This window comes from Peromyscus leucopus, chromosome 14, assembly GCF_004664715.2.
Source record: "Peromyscus leucopus breed LL Stock chromosome 14, UCI_PerLeu_2.1, whole genome shotgun sequence".
NCBI classification, from domain to species: domain Eukaryota; kingdom Metazoa; phylum Chordata; class Mammalia; order Rodentia; family Cricetidae; genus Peromyscus; species Peromyscus leucopus.
This window is the reverse complement of record NC_051075.1, coordinates 57,226,407-57,240,469: the sequence shown is the minus strand read 5'-3', so window position 1 is coordinate 57,240,469 and position 14,063 is coordinate 57,226,407. Positions and strand designations below refer to the sequence as shown.

The following is a 14,063-nucleotide window of genomic DNA, read 5'->3' as shown; positions in this document are numbered from 1 at the left end:
CTTACTACCCAGTAGATTGCTAAGACTTCTCTGTCTTTTATTTTCATTCTTACCACAAAGCTTGAAGAACTATAGCTACAGCCTTAGAAGTAGACTGTACAGGGAGGAATATTAAATACGTTGAAATACAAAGTAAATATATAATTACACTTATGAGAAACGTGGCTTATATCTCTTTAAGGCAGTTTTTCTTAACACATAACTAATATTAAACAAGTGGGAATCAGACATAAGTTGATAATACTGAAGAATTTTCTGTGCAAACTATGACCAATATCATTCCACAACTCATATTCATAAGCAGTTCTCCTCTGGTTTAGCTGAGTGAATGGCCTTTTGCACACCATGGGGGTAGGTGGATGGGAGGGAGTGGGAGCTAGGGTGAGATTAACTTTCTCATCAAGTTCTCACCTTCCCATGCAATCCACTTGAACACTGGTCAGTGCTTCACCAAGAATACACCAGAATATCAGTATTCAGATTTCATTTTTATTCAGTTTTCTGACTCAAAGTTGAAGAAGAAAAGCTAAGTATAAATGCGTGTGTGTGTATGTGTGTGTGTGTGTGTGTGTGTGTGTGTGTGTGTGTGTCTATAGTGAAAGCATTATTCTACTGAGGCTAGAATTACAGGAATATTCCCTGTAGAGAAAGGTCATAGAAAACACCAGGAAAGCTATAAATACTGAAAACATAAAAAAGTTCTCTAGTTGAAATGCAGCAAGTTTTCTGTCTGGGATTGTGCAAAGGAGGGTAGAGGAGAAAAAGAACACAGACCTTAGAAGAAAAGCTTCCTCTAAAGGAGCTGTAAACCAAAGATAAAGAAGCCTGCTCCTTTGGACACACAGTATTCCTCATTTAACCTGAACAAAAGAGCAAAGTCCACCCTCTCCCCTGCACTACCAAGGGACAATGCAATGACAAGTCACCACATAGTGAGCATACAGGCTGTGATTCTATTCTCTCTGGTCACCACCTGGTCTGTCTGCCAGTATCTCAGCCTGGAATTCTGCAGAAGAGCTCATAAAAGGGAAAGCAAAAAAAGAAGTAAAACTGATGGCCACAGAGCCTCTCAAAGTCAGTTTGTAAAAGGACACATGATCTCACTATGTTTGACATAACCTCACCCATCTCTTCAGTGTTCTCCTCCTCAAAAGGGAGAGGTCTGATGGTGAGTAACAAGGATCAAACTTCCTTGTCTGGAAGTACGGCCATCACTTAGTCACATATCACTTCTCACACACTTTAGAGGTCTACTTATCAAGAAGCACCTGAGATTTGAATTATGGAAAGACATTAAAGCTGAAGTCATTGAAACTGCAGGAGATCAAACTATTTTTAAAACATAAGAATGGAAGCATTACAGCTATTCTGCAGAAGTTTTCTACACAAGTAAATGAAAGAAAAAAAATCCCTAAGAGCTGGTAGGACATTTATTATATTAAAGAATAAGAGATCAATGCTGCAAATTTTGAAAACCATAAGCAATCATGACCTATCCTATCCTCGCAGGCATTGCAATCACAGACAGATCAATTTATGGCATTCCGTAAGACGTCCTTCCCCACAGAGACTCAAAACACAGGAGAATTGTCAACTTGTCATAACTCTCTTTCCTGAATCTGTTTTGATAAGACAGTAGAGAACAGTTTAAAGTTGAACCTGAAAATTTTCATCCTACAAGTTCTTGACCTATATGTCAATTGCTCAAGGATAATATGATAATTTTATTAGCACAGTAGGTTACTGATGCTCCTCTTGATTCATGCATTTAAAAAAAATCAAATGTTACTTATACTGAATTTGATATGATGGCCTTCCTGGATTATTACGTATTTTTTTCTACCTGTCTAATGTGTCTTATTGGCAAATGTACAGAATCATCGCCTCACTCTGCTATAGGTAAAAATTCTGTGGGGTAGCATCTACTTCCCAGTATCATAGGATCACCTCTCCTTTACATCCATCATCACCACCATCATGGTCATTGTTGCCTCATCACCATCATCATCCCTGCTATCACCATAACCATCACCACCACTGCTACCACCACCATCATCAGTACCACCACCACCACTACCACTACTGCTACTATCACCAGAGATGAAACAACTGCTGTCCAGTGAAATTCTAGCAGGTGCCTTTTGAAATAGCTGACATCTGGAGGAACTATCTGATACTTGTTACTTTACACTCCACTCAGCAGGAACGGAGGTTGGCAGAGAATTTAGCAGTGTCTTATTTTTAAAATATCTCACACTTCCCCCTCACCCTCCCTACCTTCAGAGAGAGATTTTAGCAATACATTTTGAGGCTCTGCTGCGAGTCAACCACCTTCTTCTCAGACACACAAAGCTTCAAAAACGGGCCAGGAACTTTGATCTAACGCCAAGGTGGGCTACCCAAATTAAATACAAATACTACAGCTGCCAAGATCTCTTCATTTGGGGGATGGACCAATCAGGGAAGCTCAAACATAAAATCAGACTAAAATTCAAACTAAAATACAAGTGTGTGTGAGGGGGGGCTTTAAAACATTGTCTAAGAAGGCGTTTTTTACATCCCTTCTTCCAAAGGCAGGTCATTAGCAGGTGAAGGGAATTGGACAGACTTGACAAAATTAATGGGACTTTTAACTTCAGCCATGACTTGAGACAAAGCCACCTGCTTAGTTTCTGCCAGAATCGGCTGTCCCAATGATCCCCTTTCCTATTGAGCCCAGCTGCTGTGAAGTGAGATGAACAGATCTGATCAGGTTAATGCTGGGCACATAACAGGTCCCTAAACACAGAAGGCTGCTTTTAAAACCTGGTAGTCACTCTTTTGGCCTCAGAGCAAACAAAATGAGGTCTGTGGAGGTGCTAGGGGGAGCTCTGTCATAGGGGATGACCTTGGTGGTTCAGCATGGAGCTAGCAGAATTGGAAAGTAATGGTTAACAAGAAGATAAATGGCATCTTAGAAAGTAGCAATTCATAACATTGACCAATAACAATAGTAATTATTGTTAGGTGTTAATGATCATGAAAAAGACTCCAACAGTGTGGGAAATTTTACCTTTCCTTAAAACAATTCATGGTATTTTATATTATCAAATTATAACTTCTCAAAATATTCCTTTAGTTGGACAAATTCCTCTTCCTTATGAGAATGTGTATGTTTGTATATTTGTGTGTGTGTGAGAGAGGGAGAGAGACAGAGACAGAGACAGACAGAGACAGAGAGACAGACAGAGACAGACAGACAGATAGATAGTAAGACAGACAAACAAACACAGAGACAGAGAGACAGGGAGGGAGGCAGAGAGAGAGAGACACAAAGACACAAAGACATAGAGAAGCATGATGGACCTACATAGAGGAATGGATGTGATGTAAATGGGTACAACAGTCAACCTTCAGCAATCTTTAAAAAAAAAAAAGATTATCTTCCCCTTCTCCTTTTTCCTTTCTCACAGCTTCTAAACTTCCTGACTGAATATTCAGCCCTAGATTCCCACAGTTTGAAAGTGAAAAGATCTAATAGAATCACTCCACCTCACAAGTGAAGGAAGCCACAGAAGACAGCACTACTAACTAGTTTCATAGCAGGACGCTTAAAATCCATCCTGTGAAGAAGAAATAATGTTGGTTGTTACCACAGTTGCCGCCCCATTGGTCTTCAGCCTCACTCTCACTTTACAGCTATTTCAAAAATACTGCCCTTACTACATAGCTCATGATGTTGAAGAGTCCATCCAAGCATTTGTGGAGATAAACACTGGATGCTAACTGTAATAATTAACATGATATCTCGCTTTCTATCGGGTTCAAGTTTATCGACTTACTGTGAGTTGGTAACTTAGAGTAGCTAAATTATGCCAAGTTTATAAACTCTGAATTCCAAAGACTATCTATCACAAGGTTTAAAGGGATTAACTGGCAAGATTTGAACCCAATCCCTTTGGCTCTGGATGTCACATTCTTACACTAGATCTAATATTGGCTTTTAATCACTACCTGTAAAATATCAGGTATGTTAAACAATCAGTATGTGTAAGCTATCACCAGCTAGTATTATTTCTTGATGCTAGGAGGACCTGGCTTATTTAGCAGAAGGTCAGGTTACCTCCCAAATGCTGTGGTAAATTCCTTTCTAGTAATACAGAGATTGACAGCAGCATGGAACCAGATGGCCTATGGTTTTGCAATTGTTTCTGTGCCAAGAGTTTTGTAAGACTGAAGAAGTCAAGTTGAATTTTAAAAACAGAGTAAAAGAATCAAGGAAAGCATCCAGAAAGAAGAAATAATTTAGTTTTGTCTTCATTTCTTTTCCTGTTGCTTTGATAAAACACTCTGGTGAAAGTTAAGTTAAAGGATAAAGGTTTATTCTAGTTCACAGTAAGGATATAGTTTATCATTGCAGGGAGTTTAAGGATGTGGGAACTTGAAGCAGTATGGCACAATGCTCCAAAATTAGAAAAAGAGAGCAATGGATACCCATTGCTACTCACTCTCCTTTTTCCATTGATACAGCCTGGGATCCCAACCAGAGAATGGTGCCATCCTCAGTGGGAAGGTCTGTCCATCTCAATTAACACAATTGAAATAAACTTCCACAGGCAAGGTCATGAGTCCATCTCTGGGGTGGTTATAGATTCTCACAAGTTGACAATTAACATTAAACAACGTAATTTGCATCATGAAATGGTTGGCTATGAAAAGAAGTAAGCCATTCCTTTACAGTGAAATGGGTCTTAAATCACCTGTCCTCCTGAGGCATCATGGGAGTGATCTTATCGAGTGAAAAATGTATGAATAAAGTGAAAAAAAAAAACAATGATAACAAAAAGAGGAGAGAAGGGTAATAAGAAAGAAAGAAGAGAAAGAAAAGAAGAGAAAGAGAAAAGGGGAGAAAGAGAAGAGAGAGGAACAGAGGTGGGGAGAGGAACTACCCTTTGAGAGTAGTAGCCATTTTTTTCTCTGGGGTACACCTCTGAACCCAAAATATAAGCCTATGTTTTCTCCTCACAGATCTTCTCCATTCAGCTGATCTGATGGCAGTCAAGGTGGTCTGAAGCCAACATGCTAATGAACTTGGCTTGGAAGAAGAGCCCAACAGAAAGGCAGCTTACTCCTTGGCCGGAGAATATGGTCCTCTGCTATTTAGCACAAAATACATGAGTACTGTATTTACATCATTTCTGCATTTCCTTACCCCTATCCAAGTTTCCCAACCCTGCCCCCATTCCCTCTCATAGTCACGACCCCCTAGGTTCACGTTGTGTTGCTTGTATATGTTTAGGATTGACAACTTGGGACTGGATAACCTATCAGGGGGCCTATCCATGGACAAAATTGAATCTCTTTCTCTCAGCAGTCACAGATTTCCTATAGCTCTTCGTCTTGTAATGGGGCCTTGGAACACTTGCTCCAAACATATTAGAATGTTGGCTGGTGTTATTATTATTCAGGTATTGCTTCGGCAACCATATTATCTAGATTTCATGGATGTAGCTTCACGGTCATGTCTAGAAGTCATTATCTCATTGGTTTAGCACACTTTAAATGAGCAAATCTTGGCAAGAAGAAGACAAAGAAGCATGCTTAAGGTTTTACATTTCTTCTTAGAGATGCAAAGCAGAATAAGACAATAAACTGTTTTCAATGTCTACAGTTGTTTCTGGAAGCCACCAAAGAGCTTCATTAAGTAACAGTCTTCACAAATGAGCTGATTTTCCCCATTACTTGAGACTGATTGCTCTTTTTCTATCCTTCACAGATAACAGATGGCTAGAAATGCATTTCTGCCACACAATACTTAGGATCAACTGGGATTAACACAATATTCTCACTGCATCGCTGCCCACTGTGGGTTTTATTGACTATGGACTAAAACACCAGGAGACATTTTACTAATCTCCAAAAACAATGGACATTGAAAAGGGGTCTTTGGTTTGCATCCAGGATGTCATAGGGACACATATGCTTCTTAGACCTTCCATCTCTCCTGTCCATAGGAGACAGATGGTCACAGAGGGGGAAATAAGAGATAAGCAAGTTCATTCCAGCATTATTCTCATATCTTTTCCTGCTGACCAAATAAGAGCTAGTCTATGAGTGACCAATGGAGTCACTTAAAGAAACCCCCTAATTACCTCTAATTTTTGAGCAGTCATACAGATGATCAACAAAAAGTCTCCTCTTGGCTTAGAGACCTTCATTTTAGGTTATTTTCTATAAGGAGTTCTTGAGTAGAAAAAATATTTCCCATAGCTATCAGATTCCCAGTCTCATTTTCTAAAGTCACAGATGTCCCCACCCTTGGAAGCTCTTACTCCATCCTGCATGGAGCAGCCACATCTAGACCACTGCTTTCTAATCAATGCAAGTCCCTCTGTGGACAGTAGAGAAGCACCTTCCTTTGTCACATAGAAGTCTTTCCAGGAGCCTTTCCCATAGAAACACAGTAAGGTACTGAATGACAGGTTGCTTTCCTCTGCAAACAACCTCTTCCCCAAACATACAAACAATGTAAAGAAAGATCCAGGTGTATTCAGAACCAGATCAAACTCGTTTTGGAACCATGTTCCTTTTTCTTCAACATCACATCCTGCTAATTACACTAACCAATGGTCCAAGCTATGGTTTCATTCATGGTAAGTTTTAAGGGATCGTATCTTCTCACCTTCTTATGTAACCTTCCTGACACCTTGAGGTCTTCACATCAATCTCAGTGCCCAAACTGCATGGGACCCATGTCAATCAATAGATGTGGCTGGTCAACTCTTTGCATGTGTCCTGAACATTGCTTTCAAAGTTAACAAGGTTTCCAAATGACAGAGAGGTGGATGGTCTTAGAGGACCAAGGAAAATTATGTTCCAGTTCCATGTGTAAGGACAGTCTCACTACAGATATCAGCAGTCCCCACACGTCTACTGCTTTTGCCATTTCATCAGAGGTCATTCATTTCTTTCAATGAATGCTACCTTTCCATGCTGTCTGAAATCCACTAAAGTCATTCTGAGGTCTAAAATAGTTCTTAATGTGCTATTGTTGGCTACCCCTTTCCTCACCCCCCACTCTAATATATACACATACCCTGTTTCCAGTCACCTTAAGAGCCAATCTCCAAACTGATGTTGAAGAAACCAAATGTACAAAAGGAGGGTCTACTGCTGATTTCTTAGTTGCCATGATAGCAGGAAACAAGATGTTAGTCACAAGGTCTGATAGAAATCAGAGGGAACTCTCTTCTTTTTCTGTATAAATATCCCTGGTAATTAAAAAAGGGAATAAGAAGAGTTATTAGGAGTTAGGGCTAAAACCAAATGAAAAAATAAATAGATTCCAGTTTTGAGCCTGATAAGTCTGAAAGCTTTCCTCCTGGGGAGGACCCCCTATTGAGATCTTAAGAGATAAGCTGCATCTGATTAGTATTCAGTACTGGTATGCCCATCACCTTGATATTCAGATGTACCTCTTTTGGGAAGATGGGGTGCAGGCATATAATTTACATTTTCTAATGGACAAGCACTTTTGGTCAATATAATAGGATATATAAATAATCTTTGTTTTGATACAAGGAATCTGCTAACTAGAGTCATGAATTGTACATATTGATAGGGGGAATATGAAGATATTGGCGCAGTTATCCTAATGATTTCTCACCAAAGTTTTCTTTAGTTTATCTTTCATCATTCATCATGTAAAATGTATTCTTCTTAGGACTTTATCTTTGGTGACATTGTTCAGCGATCTCTGCCTCAATCACCCCATAGGAGTGAGCTATGGGGTCCTATGGAGTGAGCTACTCCTTCTAACTAGAGGAACCCAACGTCTGCTTGCCTAATCTCCTCCAGTATTCTGACCTACAACCACATGCTGGACTTCAGGAATATGGACAATGAAAACTCAGCATTTTAAAAAATTATTATTTCTCGCCATTTGTTTTACCTCCAAACAGGTGTGCATGATCCAACAACCCATTGCTAATGACATTACATGATTTTCACAGGCTCATAACACTAAAGCCTTTTTCCTAGCAGGCTGCTCTCCTTTACTTATTAAACTGTAGCATTGGCTACATTGATGACATCATTTGGTACTGGGCTTCTTTCTGTTCAGTCTCTGAGCATTTCTTTGCTTTCATGAATACAACAGGACACTGATACAATTCTTAGTTGCTGACCTGTTTTTTTTTTTCTTCTTTTTTTATGGAAAATACCTATTATTATTTTCCCAGAGAATTTTCACTAATGCCAACTCCTATTATTTCAGTCCTTTGCAGGAAATCCTCCAGGGGTCACTTACCACAAACATGCAGGAAATTTGAACTCTGCTTTATGGTCTTCTAAGTCCTCTGCTTCACCCCTTATTACATCAACTATAGACTTTAATTTTACTCTTGGACACCCAATACAGGTATGAAGAAATAAAGAAATCATGATTTCCAGTAACACACCATCTATATAATTTTTCCATCTTCTTTTTTGTGTGTATTACCAGAATGTGTATCAAGTGCCCAGTGAGTGTTCAAGATAAAATGACTCTTTCCCTTAATGCATTAAGTCTGCTATATGTACAAACTGGTTGAGGAATCTCTTAAGGAATTTCCAGAGGCTGACACTTGCACATATTCTTCTATCAGGATTCCTAATAGATATTTCACTTTCCTGAATACTTCTGTAACACAGCCTCAGTAATAGAATACCATGCAGAGTGTGGCAGGTATAATGCATCTGTATTACAATATGAGGTGCTTGAAGGCTCAGTCTATCTGGATGTCTTATTTAGGGGTTGAAACATGATAACAGATCATTTGGCCATCATTAGATCGTGGAGACCATGGAAAGTTCACAGTGGGAGTGGTTTCTAAGTGCTTGAGGTTATCACAAACAGCAAATGATAGGATGAGTGGGAAGTAGTGAAATGTGAATTACTATTTTTAACAAAAGACTCTTTCTCTCTCTATCTCTCTCTCTCTCTCTCTCTCTCACACACACACACACACACACACACACACACACATGCACCTGCATACAAGCACACACACAAAACTTAAGGTGTTATATAACATAAGAGTATCACAGCTGGAAATTTTTCTAGACTTTTGAAATTTTCAAGATAAGAGACTGAAAGAACAACACAAATGCCAATTTACAAATGAGAAAAGATGATTTCTCTAAATAAGACATTATAAGTATATTATCTATAATGTGAATATTATATATGTGTATCTATGCATAATGTAAAAAGGGGGCAGATAATAGGTTTAATGGAAATAAAAGAATAAAGCTACTGCCTAAACTTTGTCTGTTTCCATTTTAAAATTAGAAACTGGGAAAAGTAGACAGAAAAAAAATATTTCTTTTGAAAATAGGGGACAAAAACCTAAGTGATAATTTTCTGCTGGGGAACTAGGTGTGGGGAAACTTGTTGGCCTCTCTTCACAGGAAAGAGTTGCTGCAGAATGTTCTGCAAATGGAAGAGTCCGCTATGTGTTAGGAAAGTGGGGTCGTGAAGTGCAGACACACACAGATTGTTCTATTCCTGCCTGCTATGATGGCAATTGAGGATTCATTAACTCTCCTTCATCCCTTCTTTAAGTACCTCTCAAAGCAGGAGAGACCAAATACTGAAGAACCTAGAAGAATTTTCCTCTGCGTCATGTATCTTCCATGTAGGGTAAAGATATTTTGGTGACAGGGACTGAGAAAAAGTATTGAGTGGAAAGGGGGAAGGCCAAGAAAAGAGGTGTTATTATAATTACTATTATTTTTGTGCATGTGTATGTGTGGTGGATGTGCGTGTTCATGTGTGAGTGTGTGCATGTGCGTGCATGCGTGTGCGTGTGTGTGTGTGTGCATGTGTGCGTGCGTGTGTGTATGTGCGTGTGTGTGTGTGTGTGTGTGTGTGTGTGTGTGTATGTGCATAGAGGCCAGAGATTGACATTGGATGACTTCTTCTGTTGCTCTCCAGATTATTTACTGAAATAGGGTCTCTCAACTGAATCTGGAATTTGGTATGTCTGCCAGACTGGCTAGCCAGCAAGCCCCAGAATCCAACGGTCTCTACCTCCCTCCAGCACTTGGGTGTCTGTAGACACACACCACTGTAGCCCTTTCTGTGAGTCCTGAGGTACAAACTCAGATCCTCAGGGTTGAACAGCAAATACTCTACCCATTGTTCCACACCCCCACCCTGACCAGAAAGGGAGTATTATAATTATTATAATAAGGCACTATGCAGCTAACTTACGGTTTTCTCTTCCGTTCGTTTTACAGCATGATTTACAATCTAGAATGTCTCTACAATTCAAGCAAGAAGTTGAAACTCTTGGAGCAAGCTGAGTTCAAGAATTCTGGTGTTCTAGATGTTGTGCTTAGTTCTTATGGGAAGAACTGGTCAGTGCCTTCCATGTTGGTGGTAGGATAGGTAATGGAGAGACTGCAGCTACCCAAGAAATGTCTAAAACATTCACTTCAGATTTACTCTAGCAAATTCTTGAAGCACAGAAATATGGAGCTGGGATTGTAATAGCTTCAAATACACCAAGAACAGCTAATTGTTTTCATTTTTAGGGGAATATGCCATTTTTAAAATGTCTCATTTTTTTTTTCTCCCAACCATGTTGCAGAGAGCATTATGCTCATCCACAAGCCCAATGCAATCTGCTTTATAAAAACTTCTATCATCCGGCTTGAGAAGAGCATTAACTACGTCCTTTACTTTCTAAGACCTCTCTTTTCAATATCTTACACGGAAACAAAACCATGATGTCAGTGAAGCCAGAAGGACACGTGTCAAGAAAAACTGTGCTTGAAGATGGCAAGAGAAGACTAAGGCCCTTGTTAGCTTGGGATGAGGCTGCATTGACTTGTGTGTGTATTTGTGGAAAGGATATTCCAAGCTTTTATTGCTGCTTGGCTTCTGTCAACTTTATCGAAACTACACCCACCTGGGAAGAGGGTACCTCAGTTGAGGAATGACCTCTATCAGATTGGCCTATGGGCATATCTACAAGGCATTCTCTTGAGTGCTAATTGGCAGAGAAAGGTTTAGCCCACTGTGGCAGTGTCACCCCTAGGCAGGAGTCTGGGGTTATATAGCGAATCTAGCAGAAAACAAGCCAGTGTATAGTATTTCTTTGAGATCTTGGCCTCAGTTCTTGCTTTGGAGCAGCAATGCTGGATTACAGTCTGTAAACTGAAAGAAATCCTTTCTTCCCCGAGTTGCTTTGGATCCATGATTTCCTACAGGAACAAGATACCAAACTAGGACACCAATCCAGTGCATCAAAGTCTGTGCTAAAGAGACATTACCACCATTTGAACCACATCCCACTTGGGACATTTTATTTGACCTCTTGAATGAGCTAGGAATGAGTAAAGAAAACATGCAGAAAATTCTGGAACTAGGAATCAGCCAATCAAGCTGAATTCAAAAGCTTAGCTTTGTAGGCCAAAACCATCCCTGGCTAGGCCAAATTGTTTTGGCTAAACAAAGAATGGAAGTAATTTGATTTCCCTTGAAATATTGGCTGTTTTATTCTAGCCATGGGAATATGCAACTCTATGAAAAGTTTCCCTTAGGATATCAACTTTACCTATGAGGGGAAAGACATGTGAAAAAATATATTAATATTAATTGATTATAGTGCTTGAATTTTTTAAAACCATGTTCTTCATGTGTTTTTTTATGAAATGCTTTCTGTAGTCAGAGAGTCTTTCTAATGGCAATACAGCTTTCTGCATCTAAAGATCTGAACTCTGATACGCTCCTTGTGCTTATTTACTGGGTGTCCTCCCCTAACCCTCTACAATATACACACAAACCACCATGCTTCCTCTTCTCTTCCATTTCTCCTCCCTTTATAGTTCCAAACTAATTAGTATGTGCTTTGGGTAATAGCATTGTTGAAAGACAAAACTTTAAATTCTAGCCTCTGTGTAAATGAAAGAGGGAAAAAGTGCAATGAACAAGGGCCAATGAGAGGACCAAATTGCTAAAAGGATGTGTGTGTGAGGCATGCATACAATTGAAACAAAACTTAAGTCACCAGAAGCAGTAAGATTATTAGATTTAATTTATTAGGAATTTCTGTTGGATACTCTGAGTGGCATTAATCGTCTTATTTAGTTATCAAAACTGAGTTAAGTTGTATATGTTACTAGTTGCTATTTTACTGATGAAGAAACTGGGCATTTGGACCTAACTTACAAAAGAACTCCTTCAATTCCTCTCTTTTCTAGCTCTTTTCATCTTTCTCTTTGTCCTCCTCTTCCTCCTGCTCCCTCTCTTCTGGCCACTGCTACCTCCTTTCCCTCTTCCTCTTCCTCCCTCTTTTCATCCTTCCTTCATGATGTCTTCCCTATCCTAATCATTTTCCCCTGTCCCTGTGGAGCCAATGAATGATACAAAGTATACAAAGCATGTCCCATATTCTAAGGAAGCATCATAACAAAAAAAAAAGGGGGGGTCTGTTACCTTGGGGGCAGATTTTTTTCAGAGTAGATAGTATTTGAATTAAAATATCAAAGATGTTCAGGCCCAACACACATATATACTTTCTAGTATTTGTTTTGAATACTTTGTGATGGGCGTCATTAACCTTACCTTTACATGAAGAACAAAGCTTTATAGGTTTAAATAGCAAACTGACTCTGGGCCAAGGACCTAGGAAGCTGGAGACTTGAGTCTGGGACCTAAGTGTTCTAATTCAAAAAGATCTTTCTGTCTCTGTACTGAGGGACTTTAGACCCAATGATTGAAACCTCTAATTCTTCAGTGGAAGCAGAATGAAACCCAGAACAGATCCTAGCTTCTCATTAGTCCTTATTCCCTGGAGTATATGTTTGACCTAAAAGAGTTAAAAAAAAAAAAATACATTCAAATGAGCAAAAATCATTGTCAATTTGTCAATATTTCTAGTTTGTGCTTACATCTTCTCAAATAACTGGAATAATTAGACAAAAGAAAGGACAAAGAAAGCCCCTGATGCAGAGCGTGTTTGCAGCAAGGTCTTCCTAAAGATCCCTCTGCCCATACATTTTGTTGCTTGTAAAGGAAGGGTGTGAATGAACACTGCCAGTGTGGATCTGCTAAGAACTACTTGCTCCCATCAATTACATTGAATTTTCTGACAAACCTCTACTGCTCATGGGAAATTTCTTGACAGGATGCTAATAAATCTACCTAACCTTGTCACCTTCGCCAACATGCCAAATTTGCAACATTCAAGATAAATAACATTCATGCATTATGAGGCTGAACTTGGCTTCTCAGAATTTCCATAAGGCTCTGGCAGGTTAATGAGAGAACTCTTTTATTGCTTTGTTTCTACAGAGTATGAAAGAAAAGACATCTTCAGAAAAGCAGCAATTAGGCAGCCAATGAGTGTTGCTACTGGACCTATGTGAGATTTCAGAAATCCTGGGAATCAGGGAGGATCTGGTCACCACCCATGTGTTATCTCAACGATCCAGCACCATGTTGGGGAAATATGCAGGCTACATAGGCTAGATAGGCTCAGGAACACTAATGCCCAACCTTGGGACTTCCCTGCCTAGATTAAAGCTGTTATTTGCAGGTGTGATTTCTACCCCCATCATTTCCGGTTGCAAAAGGTAAATGAACAACCACTAGAGTTGAGCTTATTGTCCAAGGGCAAGTGTGATTATCAGGTTCAAGAAAAGTACATCACTCTGCTTGATGTTCCTGCACAATAAAACTCAGTCAACTGTGGTCACTTTGTGAAGTGCAGGGCCAGAGACAGGAGTTCAAATCTCTGCTCTTCTACCTGCAAATTCCTAATGCAGAGATGATACTGTTACACATTCCATTGGGTTATTTAAGCAGAGAATTGATTGTGAAAACCCAATCAAAACCCTTGGCACTCAACTCCATACACAGTAAGCATTCAAAAAGATAACCATCTGTAGAGTATACTGTTAGTTATTTCATTGTTTGGGAATCTCTGACCTCCCAAGTCCAGTTGAGCTGATTATCATCTGCCCTACTCTCAGGATATTCTGCATGTGGTTCAATAAACATACTCAGCAAATGATACTAAAGATTTGATTGCATC

General features: G+C 39.5%; 1 protein-coding gene across 1 annotated transcript in view; it reads right to left on the bottom strand.

The window, feature by feature from the left end:
- The window catches only part of Nrxn3 (neurexin 3), a 1,620,870-nt gene that overhangs the window by 562,338 nt on the left and 1,044,469 nt on the right, over positions 1–14,063 (bottom strand).